Here is a 22538-nt window from a genome sequence, read left to right as displayed (position 1 = left end):
TCACAACATTCTGGAACCTGTAATGTTAAGCAGTGGCAGTTTCTTGCTGGTTGGGAGCAGCAAGAAGAGGAGGTTTCCGTCTTGAGGTCAGACTTGGCTCATCCAAAGCCAAAAGGGATCCTGCCAGTCCTTAGCAGAAAAGGATTCCATTCTTTTGTGTCCCTTTGACCTAGGAGAGAGCTGTGCACTGACTCAGCATTATCTGCAGGGAAGTCCTGACTTTATCACGCACTGCTGTGAAACTCTTCCATAAATAGACTACCATTCTAGCTTTTATGTGTTCCAAATTGATACAGAAGTCAAGTCTTGAGAAGTCACTGGCTTACCTTTCATGGTGGGATGATGCCTTAGGATTCTATTGCTGTGAAAGAGATACCATGACCATAGCAACTCTTACAAAGGAAAACATTTAATTGGGCTGGTTTACAGTTCAGAGATGTAATCCATCATCATAACAGGAAGCATGGTGGAGTGGAGGCAGACATGGTGCTGGAGAGGGGGCTGAGAGTTCTGGATCTGAATCTACAGGCAGCAGGAAGAGTGTGAGATGCTGGGCCTGGCTTGAGCTTCTCAAACCTCAAACCCTTCCCACAGTGAGACACTTCCAACAAGGCCACACACCCCCTACCCATGCCACTCCCTGTAGGCTAGTGGAGGCCATTTTTATTCAAACCACCACAGATGGCATTCTTGAGTTTTTCTTTACCCCCTAAGAAGAAAAGGCTATGGAGACTGGTTTATTAGGCATCAGGAAACATCCTCTAGTCTTCAGAGCCTTGGGAAGCCTCTCCAAGGAAGAAATGGGCTACTGTGCTGAGCCGGGCACTATACAGAAGGTTCTGCCTGCTCACCTTCTTAACAAAAGCTGCCTTCACCTGCATAACTCAAGGGAAGGCCATAATGGAGACAGAGCAACAGACAGGCGGGCTAGTGGATGCTCCCAGTGTCAGGGTTGTGGGCATGCCCTGCTGAGAGAGTCAGCTCCTTCTGCCCCTACATATCCTTCTGTGAAGCAGAAAATGAGCCACTGTTCCACTGCCTGACCATCCGGCAGTGCCAAGAAGACTTTGAACTTTTCAGGTGAAAGATGATCTAAAACTCCAAAGCAAAGAGCTGGCTGTAGGGAAAGGCACTGAATGCCTGCAGAAGAGCTTATACAGACCACAACTGCAGGATGTCAGGATGTCCTCTGCTGCCAGGGGGGCTCTGGGGACCCCATGCTTGTCTCCTGAAGGATAGAAAATGCACACTGTCACTGGAAAAGAGACAGCCTAGAGAAGTGGCCTGAATCAGAATTTTGGTGCTAGAGGGGTAGAGCACATCCTTAAATGATTCTGATGTACCCCAAAATTTAAGAACTATCTTTATCTTGCCAACATGCATTTACACATCTCTCCCAAGTGCACACCCCCACCCCAGCAATCTCCTTTCCCACTCAGTCCCCTGAGCGCTAGTTATCACACATGAATGGGTGGCTCACTGCTGAATGAACCCAGCAATTCCTTCAAGGCACCGTCACACATCACCCTTTTGCCCTAAGATTTTCAGGCTGCAATTACTCTCAGAAATGACAGAATACCATGCAATCAGCAGAGAGTGGGGTGCTTCTCTGTAAAACATGGTCATGGTGTTTTTAGAAGGGAAAAGTCACAGAATATATTCTGATTCTTTTTTCTCTAAATATTGATTAAAATGTGTGCATATATAGTTTAACTTACATAAAAGTTTGAAGAAAGCATGTACCTATTCATGAAAGTTTATACATCTGTGTTATTTGTGTTTATGTATGTAACTTTTCACACCTAATAGCAGAGTAATAAGTATTGTGTGTGCGCTCACCGGGGCAGAGTCTGTTGCCTTTGGAGTCCTCACACAGTGTGTCATCTTTGTGCTTGCCACTTTCTACTGCTCAGTCATAAGCTTTGTAATGACAGAGTCCTGTCTGTGCGTCTGCCTGTCACCAGTGTCCAGCACTGTCCCTGACACTTAGTGGATGTAGAATACATGTTTACTGAGTTTTCATGATCTAAGAAATGGACCTGGTGTTGAATGCCAGTGATTCCCAGTGGTAAGAAGGCTGAGGCAAAGAGGGGTGTAAGTCTGAAACCAATATGGGTGTCTTTGGAAGAGAGAAGAAAGGAAGGAGGGAGAATCTAAAACTCATTCTGGGAGCCTCAGATGATCATCCTGGGGAGGGGTCAGGGTCGGCACGATGAGCAGCTATGGTCAGTGGTGGCTTTAACTCTTGTAGGACACTAGCAAGAAGGAAATAGTATGTGGACCACAATTGCCCCTCACCAAAAAAAAAAAAAAAAAAAAGTTCGGCAGTGGTGGGAAAAGGAGAGAGGACTTGAAGGTGGTCTGTGGGTTGCCACACTCACATTTGCAGGCATGGATCCTCATTTCACAGCCCATGTCTGTAGAGGAACTGCTACTCTTTCAAGATAGGATAAAACATGCTGCTTCTTTGCCGTACGTAAAGAGATGGGCTCATTTTCAATAGTGTCTGTAGTATCTCCTTTCTATGTCTGTCCAGAATCCTGCATCATGAAATTACCTCAGTGGTCTCTCTGGAAGGTCCTGCCACCTTGTGGGCATTTCACAGCCACAGGTCAGCTGCTCTAGACTGTTCTAAACAGGTGGCCACTGCCCAGGTACCATTTGGAAGCTGCCAAGCCAGGCTCTGCACTTTGACCCCCTCAACCATACACAGGAGTTCCTGCCTGTCACTACCAAAATCAGACACATACTTTGTGCCAACTTTCTAGTAGAAATTGGGTGTGTCTCAAACTTTCCTATCTCACGATGTAGAGAAAGTAGAAGCTATGGTGAGGGCTATAACTAGGAAAGAAGGAATGGGATGTTCATTTTGTTTACATCAAAAAGCTGTTGTAAACTATCTACCACACATGAGGTAAAACTGAGGGTTTGGCTTAATGCTAGAGTACTCGCCTACAGCACTCAGGGCCGTGGATTCAACCCCCAGTGCTACGTCCTTAAGTAACCTTAGAGCTAAAGTCCATGCTGCTCTTGCAAAGGACACAGTTTTGACTCTCAGCATCCCCACCAGGCAGCTCACAAGTGCCTGTAACTCAAGGTTTGGGGAAATCCCTGCCTCTGGGCTCCAAGGGTACTCGCATTCACAGGCACATGTACATACACATAGTTCTTAAGCGCATTGTTTGTATTTATTTTAGGGTGAGGTCACTGTGCCATGGTGCATGCACAGATCAGAGGACAACTCAGGGGAGTTGGTTACCTCCACCTAGGTTCTGGGATCAAACCCAGGTCTTCAAGTTTAGTGGCAGACAGCCTTACCCACTAAACCACCTCAGGAGTACCCTAAAAAGTGATGATTTTAAAAGTAGTTAAAAGAGTAGTCATAACACTTGGTCCCATTAAGAAATGTTCTTGTGTAATTTTTTTAAATACTGACTTTTTGTAAGATTTGGGATAATATGTGAGGGGAAGGCAGGTCACTTATTAACCATTACAAATCTACTTTGGCTGTATGTTGACATGAAAAGACCCTGCTCCTGTCCTTGAGCTCACTGTTAGGTGTTAATCTGTTCTTCCATAATCTTGAAAACGTTGCATAAGTCCCATAAACAGGAACTGAATGGAAATTGAATATTACTCATCGACAGCTTCGTTAGAACACTATGTGGGCCAGGAGTGGGAAAAGGACTGGACGCCCTCCACTTTGCTGTGGGGGCTGAGTCTGCATACCGTGTCATTTCTCCCCAATAAAGCCCCAGTAAAGGCTTCTGCTTTCTCTCCTGCACACATTGTACCTTCACAGCCTTTTCACGTTGTTCCATTTTCTCTAGTGGGGCTGACCTCAAAGCAGCCCGAGGACTGCACAGCCCCCCTTTGCTGTTCTCTGGAGATAGTAAGCACGTAGCAATGGGAGACCTGATGAAGGGCAGTGTAGGAAACGACTCCCTGGGCTCCTTTCCTGGCCCCTTTTAAGCCATCTGCATGCATCACTATGGGCTGTGTGCTGTCAGATTAGCTGAGCTTCCCCCCAGATGATAGCAGTTTCTCTAGTCACAGCCTCGGTCCCTCTTCAAGGTAGAAATTGTTCCCAGGAACAAGAGTTCTTTGTCTAGTGGGAAAGTGTCAGTGTGACCAAAAGGAAGTGTGGGGCTTGCCTGGCTGAGTGTAGCTTGCTGATGTATTGTAAGAGTTAGGAGTGGGGTGTGAGGGAGAGGGGGACAGGTTCAACATCCTAAAAACACCCTGCACTTAGTCTGACTAGGAGACCTTCCTGTGCAGTGACTGCACGTGCTGGCTGGGATTTTGGTGGATGGATGTGACTTGTGACTCTTCCAGGTTGAAGCCAGCTTAGGAACTTCTGTGCCATTCTCAGCCTTACCAACACTGATGCTTCTGGGTTCAGGAAATAGTTCTGGTTCTTGATCCTTCTACTAGAGATAGGCCCAGCTTGGTTGTGACCACTGGCTGACTGGGAAGTCAAGGTCACATAACATAGTGATCCATCCTCTTCTGCAGAGAGACTGGAGTTCTTTTATAGCATTGACTTAAGAAATGACCCCCAAGGGGTTGGGGACTTAGCTCAGTGGTAGAGCGCTTGCCTAGCAAGCACAAGGCCCTGGGTTCGGTCCTCAGCTCTGGGAAAAAAAAAAATGCCCCCAAAATACCCCAGGAGTTGGCTCCAGACGACGGGAGCTGTCCAACATTTCAGCCTAGCTTTTATCTTCCTGTTGGAGGGAAATGGGATGTGCTGGACATCTTGAATTTTGGGGACTAGCAAGACGTCTCAGTGGGTAAAGGAATTTTTAACTGTCTTAGTGATGGTTTCTATTGCTGTGAGGAGACACCATGACCAAAAAGCAAATTGGAAAGGAAAGGGTTTATTTGGCTTTGGCTTATACTTCCATATCACTGTTCATCATTGAAAGAAGTCAGGAAGTCATGCAGGGCAAGAACCTGATGCAGGAGCTGATGCAGGCACCAGGAGGGGTGCTACTTACTGGCTTGCTCATCATGGCTTGCTCAGCCTGCCTTTCTTATAGAACCCAGGACCACCAGCCCAGGGATAGAAACACCCACAATGGGCTGGACTCCTCTCCATCCATCACTAGTTATGAAAATGCCCCACAGCCAGATCTCATGGCGACATTTTCTCAGTTGAGGTCCCCTCCTTTCAGATGACCCTAGTTTGTGTCAGGTTGACATAGACCAACCAGCATAGCAACCAAGCCTGACTCTCTGATTCAGTCCAGGATCCACACCATAGAAGGAGAGAGCCAATTCCTTCACATTTGTCTTCTGACTGCCACAAGCCTGCTATAATGTACATGTGCATGCATGCTCCAGTGCGCGCATGCACACACCACACACACACACACACACACACACACACACACACACACACACACACACAATGTATTAAAAACATACTATTTAGTACTGTGTTCCAAGGAAACCGACAAAACTCAGGGCCCTAGCCCTCAGGTCTCTGTCTACAACTTCAGGATCAGTTCTGAAGGTCACGGAGGGCACTGACAGTTATTTACCCTGGCACATGATACTGGACATTCGATCCAATATAGCAGAGATACACTTTTCTGGTGGTGCCTTGAAGATCAGAAAAGTGACCGGGCTTGCTTTGTGAGTGTGAGCTGAGAGCATAGTGCTGGGAGATGCTAAGAAACGATGTGTCCTTCACACTGTGGCTAGTCCATGCCCTCCACCATCATGGTGGACAGAATATCAATTCCAGCTGAGAGTGCTGTCCATGGACCATGTCAGAATTTCTCTGATGCAGCTTTACTCTTGTTGCCCCTTCTAGATTTTGTAATAACCTCCAGTTCTGTTCAAACCCGTCACAACAGCCAGACTCCATGTTGTGCTGCACTACAGTTCTCCAGGTCTGTAGGTCATTTCTCATTGGTGAGTTAAGTCAGTGCTGCTTGGTGACTATAGGGAACTGAATCAGTCATATCTAGAGCACATGGCACTGTTTCTCCTGACAGGCAACCCTGTGTATAGCAAGTAAATACGTCTTAGTGTGGGGACTTAACAGGCCCTGGCTGTAAGAGCCAATTACAGAAGCCTGTCCCTTGGCCAGCCAGATGATCTCAGTCAAAGCTGCTCTGTGCTGTTGCCAAAAGGTAGCAGCTACTCGCACCAGTAAACACAGGGTGTGTCCAACGCAACCGTTAAACTAGAAGTAGAGAGCTCTCTCTCTCTCTCTCTCGCTTGCTCGCTTGCTCGCTCTCTCGCTCGCTCTGAGTCACAGTCACAGGGCCTCTTTCCTGGCTTTGCCACAGTCCTCATAAACATGGGTGTGAAGTTTACACCTTCACACTGGATTCCAGCCGCCTCTCAAAAGTCCAGGAATGGTTAGAGAAACATCATCTCAAGACTGGGACTGGGAGACTCCATTGACCTAGGACATCTTTCTTACTGTGTCAGAAATTGAGGACAGGGGTCGGGGAGACTGGGGAGATGACTCAGAGGTTAAGAGGTTAAGAGCACTGGCTGTTCTTCCAGAGGACCCAGTTCAAACCCGAGCACCCACATGGCAGCTCACAGCTGTCTGTAACTCCCGTTCCCAGGGACATTGTACCCTCACACATACATGTGCAGGCAAAACACCAATGCACATAAAACAGATTTTTAAAGAAATCAAGGACTTTCTGGAGGAATAGTTAGAGACACATTACACAAAGTAATGTTGCTTCATTCTACTTTATAATATAATATGTGAGGTACTTTAAGATCGTGTCCTTTGACCCCTTTGAGTAAGAAGCAGAGATACAGGAGGGAGCAACAGGCAATAAGCCTTGCAACTGAGGAACAAGAAACAGGAAGAGACCTGAGCCCCTGGGGTGTGAGGGCACTGAAGGCTGGCTCAACCTACTGATGGCACCCAGTACATATATATAATAATTTTCTATATATTATATATATTCTATTACATATATATAATTAATTTTTGGTTTTTTGAGATAAGATTTCTCTGTGTAGCTCTGGCTATCCTGGAACTCACTCTGTAGACCAGGCTGGCCTCTAACTCAGAGATCCATCTGACTCTGCTTCCCAAGTTCTGGGGTTAAAGGTGTGTGCCACTACAGCCTGACCAATCCAAAAAAAATCTAAAGAATAAAGTAAAACTCCCCTATAATGTCACCATAGACAGAACACTTGAATTGTAGAACATATCCTTTTATTACTCTCCTGGCCCATTTGTTGTTTGGTTCAAGTAACACCATCCCTTTAATGCGTCAAAGTGAGTACTTCACCTGTCTTCCTGAGACTTTACACATTTATACTTATTGGGCGGCATACACATGCCACAGCATGACTGTGGGGAGGTCAGAGAACAACTTGCAGAAGTCTATTCTCTCCTCCCTGGAGGTCCTGAAGATCAAACTTAGCTTATAGGGCCTGGAAGCAAGTACCTTAACCTACCAAGTCTTGTCAGCCCACCAGGGTTGTTTTGGGGGGATTTTAGCTTTTATATGTTACTCACATTGCCATGTATTAAATATACAGTCTCTGTGTGTAAATGTGGGGTACTCAAGGAGGCCAGAAGATGATGCTGGATTTCCTAGACTTAGTTGTGAGCTGCCAGATATGGGTGGGGAGACCAAGCTCCAGTCACCTGATCAAGCAGCTGGTCCTCTTAAACACTGAGCCATCTCTCTAGCCCCCAGCAGTTTTGATGCAAGGAATAGCAAGCTCAGTTAGAGGCCATGAGCAGGTGTGTGTTGAGGGGAAGGGAGTATTTTGCTCACATGCTGGGAATCTGGAAGAAGGAAGTTGAGGTCAGTAAAAAGAACTTAAGGACCATCCAGCACCATATGCTGCTGTGCTACCTCCAGACTCAGCTCTAAGGGAGGCTGGGGAAGCAAGGGTCCCATCCCTGGCCTCTTTGTGGAAACAGGCCGGAAAGAAAGATGGGTGCTGAGCCAGCAGGTCCCGATGCTGAGGGCTCAGTATACATATCTAGAAGAATCCTCTTCAGTAATAGAGTTTAGATGTACCAAGATGTGTTTAACAGTTTAGCATTGAGCTTTTCTGTTGCTTTTTTTTTTTCATGATTATAAATGTGCTTAGCCCTAAAGCAGGGTGTGGTGGGGCATATATGCAAACTCAGCGGACTTCCAAGTCCATCTCAGCCACACCGTGAAGGCCGGAGGGAGCTCTATGAGATCATGTTTGAAATAAGTAAATAAAATAAATGCCTAAAGTTTGGACATAGTCATAATTACTGATTTACTATAGAATGCCTAGATATGGGGGCTGGAGATGGCTCAGTGGTTAAGAGTACTGACTGCTCTTCCAGAGGTCCTGAGTTCAATCCCCAGGAACCACATGGTGGCTCACAACCATCTGTAATGGGATCCGATGCCCTCTTCTGGTGTCCGAATGTACACCAGAAGACCAGTGACAATGTACCCACATACATGAAAGAATGCCTAGACATGGAATTAAGATCAAAAGGTCTACTTAAAATGTAAAGACTTTTGATTTTTTTTTAACCAGATTGCCCTCCAGAAAAGGCAAGAGTGCGCCTATGAACCACAACCATAAAGGCACTTCTGCCAAGCTTCAGGGCCTAAACTCCATCCACCAGACACACCACACACATGGGTGGGTCCAGACTCCTTACAGTGGTCCTTTGAACTTCACACGTGAACCATGACTCATGCAGCCATACACATGCATGAACAAAATAAATGCATGTAAAGCTTTTAAAGGCAATCGTGTAGTCTTTCTCTTATCAATTGCACTTAAGAACCATTTCCTCAAACCCTTAGCAATAGATTTTTTTTTAATTTAGTCATTAAGTCCTATGACTTTAGCCCTGACCACACTCTGAACTGCCCACTGGCCTCTCAGAACCCTGAAGGCCCTGGCAGTCCTCCTCTGGTCCCTTGGCACCTGGCAGTGTGGCTGCAGACCCATGGTACAGTTTTACGCCTCCCTTACCTATGCCTATGCCGAGAGCTCTTTGTTTCCCTTTTGCACCAGGGTCTTTCTACATAGTCCTAGTTGGCCTGTAGACCAGGCTAGCCTCAGATTACAGCAGTTTTGTCTCTGCCTCCTGAGTCCTGGGATTCCACATTATGTGCTAACACATCGACTCGTCTTGTCTGCACCTCATCTTAGCCCTCATCCAAGGCCATCCTGACCTGTGTAGATTTGTCTATACTTGGCTCTGGCCACTTCTGAAATAGCTGCCCCTACATCCTATCACACCACCTCAGGAAAGCAACCTGACAGGTTTCTATCATTGTATGTGACAGGGGCTGGGTGTAGCTTAGTGGGAGAACTGATGTTTTGTGTGTTCGAAGCAAGAAGGGGGTGGCAGGTAGAGGAACAGACAGAAGGCTAAGAAGGCGGTATCAGTAGACTTCAAGGCTGTTTGAATCATATTAAGCTGTTGTGACATGCTGCAATGTCCTGGGAAATAAAAGAGCAAATTACTCCAGCATCACATCACCACTGTTCAAAATACATAGTAACTAGTGAGCACTTAACTAGCAAAACTCTGTCAGCCTCTGACCTGTAGCCATTACTAACCTGAACTGAGCAAAGTCAAGTTCTGTGTAGATAGATAGCACATTACCTAAGCCTTGACTTCTATAAAGTCTGTCCACAGGTTATTTATATAAAGTTGGGTTTGTATCCTAAATTAGACATTTACACTCCCTCTTCCATGGTTGTGTGTTCCTTGTGTCTTTGAGTCATACACCACAGTGCTGGCTGAAAGGCACTTATGTTTTCATAGTATGAACTTCACCCTAGAGAGGCCACCCTCGCCAGAGCATTGGAGCACTGAGAGGCAGAACAGGAGAGTTCATGAACTCCTTCTCATGGTGTCCCCTTCCATATACCATACTGCCTGCATGCATAGCTAAAGGTACCAGAATATTCCTTGTCATGTGCCCCATATTGCAAGGCTGCCCATCATCTGTAGTTTTCAACTGAAGTTTGTTCTCTGGGTTCTGTATTCCTGACTCACAGCAATGACTTAGGAAATCCTAAGTCATTTTCTCTTTCTGAACCTAGCTTTCCCGATGCAATCTTTTATTCCTAGACAAAAATTTAAGAGGGGAGTCTCCTCATCTTTTGCTTGGTCCCCTAGTAATTGTGTTGTACCTGGTAAATTGTGTTGCTACCAACTGTCCCCCCCTCCCCCACTTTTTTCAATATAGCAGGAATATTCTGCTTGTTTAATTGCCTTCTGTGGATTTTCAAAACCTTCAGTAAGGACACCTCTAGTGTCATGTGTGTCAAATTAAACTCAGAATAATGAGAGCTTTGCTATCGAGAATATGTCCAAGGTCAGTACAGAGTTGTCTCAGAAGGCATGACTCATGAGAATCCATCATCAGAATTTCCAGATGTTAGACATGACCATACAGATTCCCAAATGGTCACTAGACATCAACATCTCTCAAACACTGCAGCCAGAAACAGTTCACAGAAAAGCAAATGTGGGTAATAACATGGAAATGAGTTCTTTATCAATCGACAAAAAAGAAAACAAGGAAAGTATCTATTTTAGTAAATCAACACATTTAAAAACAATACTCGGGATTAGGAATTTAGCTCAGTGGTAGAGCGCTTGCCTAGCAAGCGCAAGGCCCTGGGTTCGGTCCCCAGCTCCGAAAAAAAAGAAAAAAAAATACTCAAGGTCTGATTTTACCAAAAATAATTTAAATTATAGTGTTTAATTCAAGGGTCTTGAACATTAACAAAATTGTTGTTGGATTTTTTTTCCTCTGTTTTGTTTTGTTTTTCAAGACTGGATTACTTTGTGTATCCCCAGCCATCCTGGAACTTACTCTGTAACCAAGTGGGCCTCAAACTCAGAGATCCATCTGCCTCTGCCTGCTGAATGCTGGAACTAAAGATGTGTACCACCACTTCCCTAGCATGAATAAAATGTTTTGAGAGACACCTTCGAGCAGAGGACGAAGTGACATCTATCCAGTTACCCCTTTGAATCCTTAGGGCTGAATCTGATGAGATTTGGAATGACCTGCCTCTTAATTTTTATACAAATTTGAACAATACCCCTTAAACCAGAACTAAGGGGGAACTAAAACAGCCAAAAGCATGATAGAGAAGGGCCTCGTGTACTTTGAACAAGTGTTTGAAGAACCCTGATGCTCCCAGCAAAGAATGCCAATAGGTGAGACTGTAAATTTGCTCAGAGCCCTGGGACCCTAAGTAGTTATATCCTCATTAGAACCAAAAAGCAAACAAAAGAAAAGCTGTCCCTCTAGTTTTTGTTTGTTTGTTTGTTTGTTTTAATTTTAGAGATTTTCTGGTTGGTTGGTTGGTTGGTTGGTTGGTTGGTTGGTTGGTTGGTTGGTTGATTGGTTGAGAAAGGTCTTATGTAGCTCAGATAGACCATAAACTCACTATGTACTGAGCTCCTAATCCTCCTCCCTCTGTCTCCGAAGTACTGTGATCACAAGAGTGGGACTGCATCCCAGCTTGTAGTTTAAGGATGTATGTGATGGCTGCTTTTAATTGTCAACTTGACACAGTCTAGAATTACCTAGGAAAAGTGTCTCAGTGAGGGATTATCTAGATGGAGCTGGCCTGTGGCCATGTCTGGGGGATTATGAAGACCTACAGGTGGCAAGACCAACCCACAATGGGCGGCACCAATCCCTAGGACCTTAAACTGTATGAAGGAAGGAAGTCAGGCTGAGTGCAAACATGTTTGCATCCATTCTGTCTCTACGCTCGACTGTGGGTGTAAGAAGCTATTACCCATTCCTAGGGCCTGCAACAGTGAGCCAAATAGCTTTCTTTACGTTGCTTTTGCCAAGGTATTTATCATAGCAACAGGGGACAAAACTAAGATAACCCAACAAATGTCAATTTCCTGTTTCTAGTAATTGCCCTCTAGCCTGCTGCAGGAGGAAGTGGTGGTCTAGATGAGGGACATGAGAACTCTACTTTTGAATTTCGAGTCTCAAATCACTTTAAAATGAAAAGCTTGCAAAATCTGGAGAAGTGCTGACTTGTGCAGCACTGGGATTCCTTCCGTATTCATACAAAGTATTAGAGAAAGTTGTACACTGAGTTAAACTTCTACATGCTGTGATCCACTTGTAATGATTTCAGCTGGGGGAGTCCTGCTGTTTTAATATAGTATTGTTACTGGTACTTGTGTATTGTTACAGAACAATATATTGTAGTCACACAAAAAAAGAATCACAAGAACAAAACTTCTGTGGAGAATGTCCCCTTGACCATGGCATCCAGTTAGCCCCATTTTAGTCCTCTGTTTGGTCTACACATGCATTCAGGGTAGGTGGCATCTAGCCTCTCCACCACTCATCTCCCCTCCTCTAACCCTCAATCCAAACTCAACCTTTCCTCTTTTGACAGAAAAAGCAGCTTAATCAGCTGAGTCTCCTCTGGTCACTTCCCTCACTTGTCTGCTCCCCACCTTTGCCTGGGTTTCTGCCAGTGCCCTGCCTGGCTCTCGTGGCTCCTGAAGGCCACGTGTCTTGACTGTGGCTGGACGCAGTCCTATGTGTGTACAGCACATGCTTCAGTTATGCCCGTGGAACGTTACCTGAAGAATATGGTGGATTCTCTTCCGTGGTCCTGGCAATCACTTTCATGTATCCCTTGTCTTCTTACACTAATTTTTCTTAAAATTAAATCAAATGAGCCAACAGCTAAACTAAACACTGAATTAATACTCAAGACATTATTGTTTTCTGGCTGGGGACGTGGGTCGGTGGTTGGGAGTGCCTGTTGTTGTTGAGGAGGACCCAGCATCCAGTCAGGTCCACCTACAGCTGCCTCCAAGGAGCCTGGTTCCCTCTTCTGACCTCCCCGGGCACCTCCCTGCACACAGGCAGCATACTCAGGGCACGTGCAGACACAAAAATTAAAAATAAATGTTATTTAAAAATCTTTTTTGTCGGGGGCTGAGAGATGGCTCAGTGGTTAAGAGCACTGGCTGCTCTTCCTGAGGTCCTGAGTTCAAATCCCAGCAACCACATGGTGGCTCACAACCATCTGTAATGAGATCTGATGCCCTCTTCTGGTGTCTGAAGACAGCTGCAGTGTACTTCTATATAATAAATGTAATAAATAAATCTTTAAAAAATCTTTTTTGTCTAAATATCCAACTTCAGGCAGATTTTTAGTAGCATTCCCCCTCGTTCTTCTGAGGTACAAGTCAGCTTGGCCTTACAGCTGAGCCATATTCTCACCCCTGTCCTTCCTCCCTCTGTCCGTCCCTCCCTCCCTCCTTCCTTCCTTCCTTCCTTCTTTCCTTCCTTCTTTCCTTCCTGTGTTTTCCTTATTTTGAGAGCCTCACTAAGTTGCCCAAGCAGGCCTTGAACTGTGATCCTTCCTTTTCTTCTTGATCCAGTGTTTAAAGCTTCGGGAGATATGCCCCCAACTCCCGATATAGAACGTAGAGTAGGTAGATGGTGGGTTCTTAAGGAACATGGAGAATATCGAACCAAGGAGTACAAGTCTACGTTTAATCTGTATTGCACTTGAAATTTTAACTGAGGGAGCCTGGCCCTACTGCCCCACAGGCTACCATTCCCTGTCTGCTGCAGACACAAATGCCTTGATGACAAACTACGGCTGGCCGGGACTCCCTAGTCACTTCCAGGTCTAGCCTGCACCCCCACACCCCCACACCCCCACAGTCCCACAGAATGGCTCTGCATTCCTCCACTCCTCCTTAGCAGTCTAATTACGGCTCCATTAAGGTCTGGTCCTATCATTAACTGGATGGCCGCCCTCTCCTGACCAGCAGCTCCTCCCTTGGCTCCCGAGACTCTTCCACCTGGCCAAGCCTTCTCTCCTTTGTTGGCACACCCTAACATTCCTCCAGGACTTAGTCACAGGTCTCATGCTCAGTCAAATAAAAGTGACAGTAAACAGGCTCCCCATGCCCCAAGTCCCCTATTTCACTACTCTCTGACACCTGTCATTCTTATAGGCCCAACCCACAGACCACTGTCCCTGAGAATTGCCTCCCTCAAGCCCCCACCCATCCTTCCTACTGCACTGGGGCGCCTGGAATGTACTGCGCTGCTGATGAGGTACCTGGTTCTTTTATGAATGGCTTCATGTCTTTAACCAAACCAAAGGCTCCTTAAAGACATGACCACGCCTTAAAATAATGTCGGGCTGCAAGGGGGTACTGTGAGTCAGTTGTCAGCAAACACTTGCTGGTTGAAAGTAAAACTGAAACAGTAGACCAGACAGACAGACAGAGGGAGTGAGAGAGAAGAGGAGGAAGAGGAAACTCCTGGAATTCCTTCCTCCTCTTACTCAGAGCCACATTCTGCACTTCGGCCATGTAAGCATCAGTCCTTTCTTCCTGTCAGTGCAATGGCGTTGGGAGGAGCTAACCTGGGGTCCTGGGCTCAGCCCTAACTTTACCAGGGGCTAATCATGATCATGGCCAAATCTCTTGAATCCAGAGTCTTTATTTCTTCATATTCAGAACTGACTTGGTGATGAAGGCCTTTGGGGGAAAAGTGAGTGGTGCTCCCAGCAGGCATTTCAGGACTGTGATAGGCCCGGAGATACCTTGGGAAGGTAGGCAGGCCTTCTGTGATCTCTCTAGTGTACACGTCCCTCTTGTGCCATCTGTCTCCATTTGAGAGTCCTTTAAGGTGGGCAGAGAGGGCAGAGTGCTGGGTTCATGGATTCGGAATGATACTGGCTGGGCAGAGAACAGAACCAAGCAAAACTGAATCTTAAGTTTGTTCTAGACTGGCAGCTTTATGGCAGGCTGTCTGGTGGGAAGGTGGGGGTGGGGGGTAGATGAGTCTGTACCCTGTCAGAGGGGCAAGAGGACAAAGCTGGGAGAATTCTAAAAGTCACTGAATGGAGGGCAGGAAGGAAGAAAACAGAAAGGGCTGAGCCTAGGGCCAGAAGAAACCCAGCATCAGAGAAGGCCAAGAACTTAACATTTTCCTTGCTGACCACAGTAGGTCTCATATAAGAAGAAATGTTCTGGGTTTTTGTTTGTTTGTTAACTTGTGCATGCTTTCCTTCGTGTGTGTGTGTGTGTGTGTGTGTGTGTGTGTGTGTGTGTGCGCGCGCACTTGCGCCACGCACACACGATGCCATGGCGCATCTATATATTTAAATTTATATATATATTTATATCAGAAGATAATTTGGAAGAATTGGTTTTCTCCTTCTACTATGTAGGTCCCAGGGACTGAACTCAGGTCATAGGGATTTGCTGCAAGCACCTTTACCACTGAGCCATGTTGTCAGCCCAAATATAGTTTTAAAAGAACATGGTTTATATGTGTCCCCAGAGACGTGGACAAGCTTTGGGAGCACGGAGAGCCACAAAGGCTATGCCAGACCCAATAGGACTCTGGAAAGAGGAGTGTTCTCTTCCCAGCATGTCCCAGCATCTCCTACAGCTCCATTCACTAGAATCCCAAGGCTGTGTAGTCAGATATCAAACCGGCATTCCACTCTACCTATAGCCAGCCGCACTTCCTCGGCAACTAGCCCCACGCTCAATAGCATGCAGTTTGGTTCTTCAGTCATGAAAACCGAGGCGAGACCTCTTTCCCAGGCAGTCCAGGCAGGAAGACCCATTTCTCACTGCACCACACCCTTCAGGAGCATTGGTTTGATGATGGCTCCATGGAATTTCATTGGCTTAGAAAGTGTTAGTGGGTATGGGAAGATGGCTCAGTGGTTATGAGTATTTGCTGTTCTTGCAGAGGACCTCAGTTCAGTTCCTAGAGCTGACATGACAGCTCGCAGCAGCCTGTAACTCGTTACAGGGAATCTGGCGCCCTCTTCTGGTCTCCTCCACTACCAGGTATACACATGGTATACAGGCTTACATGTGAGCAAAACACTCGTCCACATAAAGTATAAAAGACTGTCTCACAGGCTTACATGTGAGCAAAACACTCGTCCACATAAAGTATAAAAGACTGTCTCGGGGTTGGGGATTTAGCTCAGTGGTAGAGCACTTGCCTAGCATGCGCAAGGCCCTGAGTTCCGTCCCCAGCTCCGAAAAAAAAAAAAAAAAGACTGTCTCACAAGATAAACAAGTGGCCTATGTGCCGATGCACACCTTTAACTCCTTTATTCCCAGTACTGCAGAGGATCTCTGAATTCCAGGCCATCCTGGTCTACACAGAGAAACCCTGTCTCAGAGTAGGGGGAAAATATCCAGAGAAAAGCCTTGAGGAAGGAATGGTTTGCTCGCTCCCTGCCCTCCCGGATGCACCGTGCTAAAAGAGTTACCTTCAGCAGTGCCTAGCTCTCCCTTAACCATGTAGAGCAGCCAGCCTCACCGTGACTCCCCCAAAGACACCTTTCCCTGGACAGTGGCCATCCCTGGGAAACCTCTGTAAGAATTCAAATCCTGTTTGGCAAGACAGACCCACTCATTACCCGGTGCTGAGACCTCAACAGGGCTCACAGTGTGGGGGAAGAGCTCCGAGATTTAGAAGTGTTGTGAGGACAGACACCTGAAGAAGCGCTGGTCCCTGTATGCCTTTGCCACCATCCAGACCACGTGCTGATCTGCCAGGCTAGTGCATGTGCACCCCCTGGGCAGACCTGAGAACCACTCACTCCCTTCCCACATCTGCTCTCACTAATCCAACTTTTCCACACTGAGCCTCTCTATGAGTCATGTCCTCCCTCAGCCATGAGAAGAAGGTGATTGGCTAGGCAGGCCAGGGCTTTGTGACCCGCTGGCAGAACCCTCTGTCTCTGCCCCTCAGAGCCCTCCATCCCTACCAACACACACTACCTCTATGCATCCCCAGAATAGCATGGGTGTATGAGCCAAACGGGGCCAGGGTAGCAGTTTTGCATTGTTTCGAAACAGGTGATTTCAGCCCCCTGGGCCTGAGCAGGAAGGGGTAGCCCAGGGACAATGGGCATAGCCCCATGTCTGGAGTGGAGATATTTTGGCAAGACCCACAGAACTCTTTCTTCTCAGGTCTCACGGCCTCTGTTCGAGTTTTCCTTCAAGGTAGGATGCCATCTGAAAGCAAATATATAGAGCTGGGCCTGATGGTGCACACCTTTGATCCCAGTACGTGGGAGGCAGAGAGGCAGGTGAATCTCTGAATTCAAAGCCAGCCTAATATACATAGTGAGTTCCAGGCCATCTGGGATTACATAGTGAGACTGTATCAAAAACAGCAACAAGAGGCAGATATGGGGAAGCAGGAGTTGGGAATGGATCATCTCAGAGGTCCAGACAGTTATCCCCAGGCAACAAGACAGAAACAGGACAACTTCGAGGTGTCTTCTAAACCACTGTTAGAATCTCTGAAAACTGACCATAGCTGTATGCTGGCTGCCTGCTCTGAAGCGGGTGCTCTGGGACTTTTGTCTTCCCAGTAAACCAGTGACACAGAGCAAATACTGAGCTCCAGGCTTTGCATGTGCTCTGTGCTTTGAACATACCTAGCTAGCTCAGCCCTCACCAGACCCCTCCGGTGGAAACAACTCTGCACATGGCATAAATAAGTGAGGCCTAACGTAGGACGCGGAAGAGTCAGGATTGGAACCCAGGTGGTCTGACTGGATCCAGGCTCTTTCAAAAACAGAATTTTTGGAGCTGACATGGTGCCACATCAGTACCAAAGTGTGGGATAGAAACTGTGTAGTTCATAGTTACACTGAGAGATTGAGGAATGGGACTTGCAGAGAATTCTCCAGAACCATCCAGAGCAAGGCTGAACATGGGAGAAATCCCTAGAGATTAGAAACGACTGGAGTCCCTAGATTTTCTTTGAGACGTATGTAGAAGGTATATATCCATTAAAGATCTTCAAACAGAAGGCCAAAATGAAATGTAGTTTGGAGAGTAGTAAGGAGACTAAAGATTAGACTGCAAGATCACTGTTTAGACATAGTGCCTTTGCAGTTTAGAACTGTCAGCACAGGAGTCCCTGAGAAGGAACTGAGGTCTATAGAAACCTTTCTTTATAAGAATTATTTATTTGGAGGTGGGGGCATACTACAGCACATCTGTGGAAGTCACAGGACAACTTAGAGTCTGTTCTTTCCGGCCCCCATGTGGAAAATCAAACTCAGGTTATCAGGCATGGCAGCCACTGCCCACTTAACTACTCACCAGCCCTCTAGGGACCCCTTCTGACCATGGCCTCCATCGAAGCTGTGGGCACCCTCCCCTTGCCTGTGACGGCCCCCTGACTGGCTGAGGCAATGATTTAGCACTAAGTCACAGATTATACCTCCTAGTGATCTTCTCTCTGACTCTAGACCTAATAGCAGGAGTCAAGGCCCTGAGAAGCAGGTTTTTCCCAAGACAACATGTTGCTCTAAACCCAGATCCCCTAGCTAACCTGGAAGGAAACATGCCATAACACAGTCAGGAAATGTTTCCCCTGACAGGACGATGACAAGATGGCAGTGGAGAGGAGGACAGAGGAAGGAACCTGTGGCTGTGGTCCCCAGAGGTTGCCTACTATCCTCTTCTGGAAGTAAAAAAGCTCTTTGTGAGAAATGTGTTATCTTTAAGAGTTCCTGCAGTCTGTGACTCGGCGACCATCCAGCAGCTGCTCCAACAGGAACCAAATGCTTGGACCAGTACTTTATACGCCTCTGCTCCAGCATCAGCCCTCAACTCAAAAGGCCATCATCACAGTTGATGAGTTTAACATATGGCTTTAGGGAAGGCTGGGTTCAGCCCAGAATGTGAGTGTGACCCATGCTCAGGCCACTCCAGCTGAGCTGGCTCTGAGGTGACTGGCATCCTGTTCCTTGTGCTTCCAGATCTAGGTGGAAATTGGCTTTCTTTGTGGGAGAAATGAGGCTTAGACTCACACACACACACACACACACACACACCCTTCTCTAAGGCAGTTCAGGGACCGGAGTGCCACCTGCTGGCGTGTCTGTGTGCATGCACAGGGCCAGAAAATAATGACACTGGTCCTCCGAGCCTAACAAGGGGTCCAAAGGCTGGATTTTCATGGTACTATGGGAGATGTGTTAGAAGACGCTCACAGGACCCATCCCATGAGTCCTTCTGAACCAGGATGCATCTAGCCAAGGCAAAGAGCACCAGCACCCACAAGAGCCATTCTACTTCTGGTACTGGCTTTTCTTCCACAGAAGCCCATGCAGGAGCAGTCATGACTAGTGACTCAGCCCTTAAAGGGACCGTTCTGAGTGTTTGTTTTATCAGCTCTCTTCTAACAAGCTCTGTTGCCTCTTAAGGACCCTACATTCACATTCCTGACAGAAATGCTCCCTCATCCCTGGACACTGACAGTATGGGAGATGTCTGAGTAGGCTGCCAGACCTGGGCATTTCTCAAGTAGTCATATAGTACTTGGTCACTCCTGGGAGCAGGTGTGTCCTAAACTAGGGAGGAGGGGCTAACACTTTCCCTCAAAAGAAGTGGAAAACTAAGATGGATAGATAGGTAGGTAGGTAGGTAGGTAGGTAGGTAGGTAGATAGATAGATAGATAGATAGATAGATAGATAGATAGAGGGAGAGAGAGGGAGAGGGAGAGAAAGAGAGAGCGAGCCCACTATTCCAACCTTTGCTATTGCCAAGATGAGGGTTGTGGTACCTCAGAATCACCTGGGTTTAAAAATTGTAGGGTGAGTGGATGGATGGATGGATGGATGGATGGATGGATGGATGGATGGATGGATGGGTGGATGGGTGGGTGGATCCTAGTAAGGAGCCCTAAACACGTGGAGTGGGCCTAACCCTTCAGCAGGTCTGGTTCCACAGAAGCTCAAGAAAGCTTCCCTCAGGCTAGAGGACCCTTTAAGGTCATAGACTGAGGAATAGGGTATAGGACCATTGCCCCTGTTTGTCTTGAATGATCAGCCTTTGAAAATCTTGCCTATTACACAGAATAAAATCCCTAATTTTGACTGAAGAATGACCTGGGTAATTAAGGATTGACCACCCAGAAGCCCCATTGAGTACAGGCCGGTTTTCAGCCCTCACGTCCGTATAGCATATGGACATAAAATGCCATCCTTACCTCCCTCTGCCTCCTGAGAAGCTTACTGTCCACTCGTGCTGTTTGCTACCCTGCTGATGCTTCAGGGACTCCCCGGGCTCAGAAAGGCCCATCTTCACTGTTCCCTCCATCAGTTTAACCACTACTGCTCCCCAAGAACTAGTGTGGAATCCAGAGGTAAATCACACACACGGCCTGGACACTGAAGAACTTGGTAGAGTAGAAGTGAGCACACTGACAATTTTGCGAGTGCAGGGACGCCATTCTAAGCTTCATCCAGGGTGCCATAGAGTCCCATAGTGAGCTGCTAAGATAGTTCTCTGTAGAGGATGCTGACACCAGACGCATGAGTGGAGCTGGGGACCCAAACCAGAAAGTGACGGAGGACAGTGAGAAAGGGCGTGAGGTCACTTGGCTCTTCTGCAACTTTCCTAAGTGGCAAGCCTGGAAACCCCATGCTTCCTAGTACCTCCTGGCAGGGGAGGCAGGGGAGGCAGGCACATAAACAGCTCAGTGGTGAGTTCGGGGTCAGGCACAGGGCAGTGGGCTCAAGCATCGTCAAAATTATCCTGGGAAATCTCTGAAGTTGCCAGGTCCTTAGTCTTTATAAAATCCCAAGATAACAATTTTTGTTTTTCTTGGCTTCTGAGCCCTGCCTGAGCTCTCTTCATCAGACAATGAAGGACGGGGCTTATTTTTAAAGGGAGGAAGAACTAGGAATAAATAGCAGGATTTTTTTTTAGAGGTTTTTAAGCCAAAAGAAAACCATCTGAGTTAAAAGTGCATATTGTGAGGTCCCATCAGGTAGTGATGCTTAGGGCCAAGACAAAGCCCTGGGGAGCCAGCCAGACGGTGCTGGGCCAAGCCCTGGTCCACAGCAGGACTTGTCAATCTGCCAACCTAGAGGATCTTGGTCAAAGTCAGATTCTGATTCAGCAGGTTTAGGGAGAGAAGGGTTTGTCTCCAGATTTAATGTCTGCATGAAGGAAGGCAGTGCCGGACCATGTGCTACCACATCTGGAGCTCTATGTAGTACTGCAGATAGAACCCAGGGCTTCATGTGCGCAGGCAAACACTACCAGTCGAGCTACATCTCTAGCTCTGGGAAATGTTAGTGGGATCCCCTTTCTACCACTTGTGCTACTCATAAACAGAGTCTCTCCAAACTCACCACTCACTAAGTTCTGCCAGCTAGGAGCCAGAGGCAGCCCTCTACTCACCCTGTCTCTGGCAGTTGTTCCTGGTCCCTGTGGCTCCAAAGGCTCACAGTGTGTCAACCCTGACCCCACAGCACTGGCGCTAGGCCTTGCATATTACTACAGAGCATGCCGTGGGTGGTTGTATGGGGGTGACAATGGCTGCCTACAGGGTACTAGGAATTGGGACAGTATAGTCTTCCTTCACAAAGGCACTGCTGGGCAGTGGTCGCACAACCTTTGATCCCAGCACTTGGGAAGACAGGGCAGGTGGATCTCTGAGCTCAAGGCCAGCCTGGTCAACAGAGCTAATTCCAGTACAGCCAGAGCTGCACAGAGAAACCCTGTCTTGAAAAACAAACTAGAAAACATACTCTTTACTCCAGAAATACATAATGTTTTTATCTTCTGGTTTCTCCGTTCTGATAATGATGCAGTTACAGGAAACTGTCCTTCTTTTCCTTGTGATGACAAAGCTCAGCTGAGGTAGCTGGGTGCTCAGGCCTAACTCCTGGAGGTGGGTCAGTGCCTCTCCTTAGCTTCAGCTGTATGCGTGGAGAAATATTTTGGCCCAGGGTTGAGGGGAAAAAAACTTCAGAATTCCCAAGTGATCTGTGCTTTTAAACATCAAGCACTAACTCAGTGTTTCCAATATTACCCCTACCAAACAGTTCATGTTTGAGTGGCGAGTACATCTGCGGGCCCCTTTAGCACTGCTGGCTGGAAGTTGGGTTCGGTTGTCCAGGCCTGCCGTTAGATAAATCCAGGAGCACTGGGATGGATTTGGGAGATGGGCTGGCAGCCAGGGGGCTTTGTGGGAGATCCCAGTAGCTGTGGTTACCAGTAGTGTGGCCGCACTGTGGAGGGCGAGCTGGGGAGTGAGGAATACAGGACAATGGCAGGAGACAGAACTGAGGAGTTGGGACGCCCTCACGGGTCTATAACTATAACAAGAGTGGTTCGGAGCTGGCGGTTATAGTGTCTGCATCATAGGTGCTGAAGGATGTTTTATGAGACAGTTCTAGAGAAAAGTGATTTAGTTGCCTTTAGGTCATCCAGCAGATCACAGGCCATGGGAATAGGGGGTGTAAAAGCAGAGAAGCAGAGGTTGGCTGGCTTTAGAACACGAATCTGGCCAGATTACTGTCTGTTTACAGTCTCCCAGGGACTTCACATTGACTAAATAGAATTTCCCCAGGGTGAGGAAACTCTTCCAGATTTGTCCCTGTTAGTCTCATTGCATCATGCCTCCACACAGAAACCTAGGCCCCAGGGCTTAGCAACTCAGAGTTCTTGAGATGAGCCTTTTCTCTTGCCAGTTCTTGGGCTACTGTGCCCCTTCAC

The 22538-nt window shown here is 47.1% G+C and overlaps 1 protein-coding gene across 2 annotated transcripts in view; it reads left to right on the top strand.

Moving 5' to 3' along the window:
- The window catches only part of Mapre3 (microtubule associated protein RP/EB family member 3), a 43972-nt gene that overhangs the window by 16790 nt on the left and 4644 nt on the right, over positions 1 to 22538 (top strand). The gene's annotated exons all lie outside the window — the stretch shown is intronic.

This window comes from Rattus rattus, chromosome 7 (genome assembly GCF_011064425.1).
Source record: "Rattus rattus isolate New Zealand chromosome 7, Rrattus_CSIRO_v1, whole genome shotgun sequence".
Taxonomy (NCBI): Eukaryota; Metazoa; Chordata; class Mammalia; order Rodentia; family Muridae; genus Rattus; species Rattus rattus.
The sequence above is the reverse complement of the archived record's forward strand: the minus strand, read 5'-3'. Positions and strand labels throughout refer to the sequence as shown.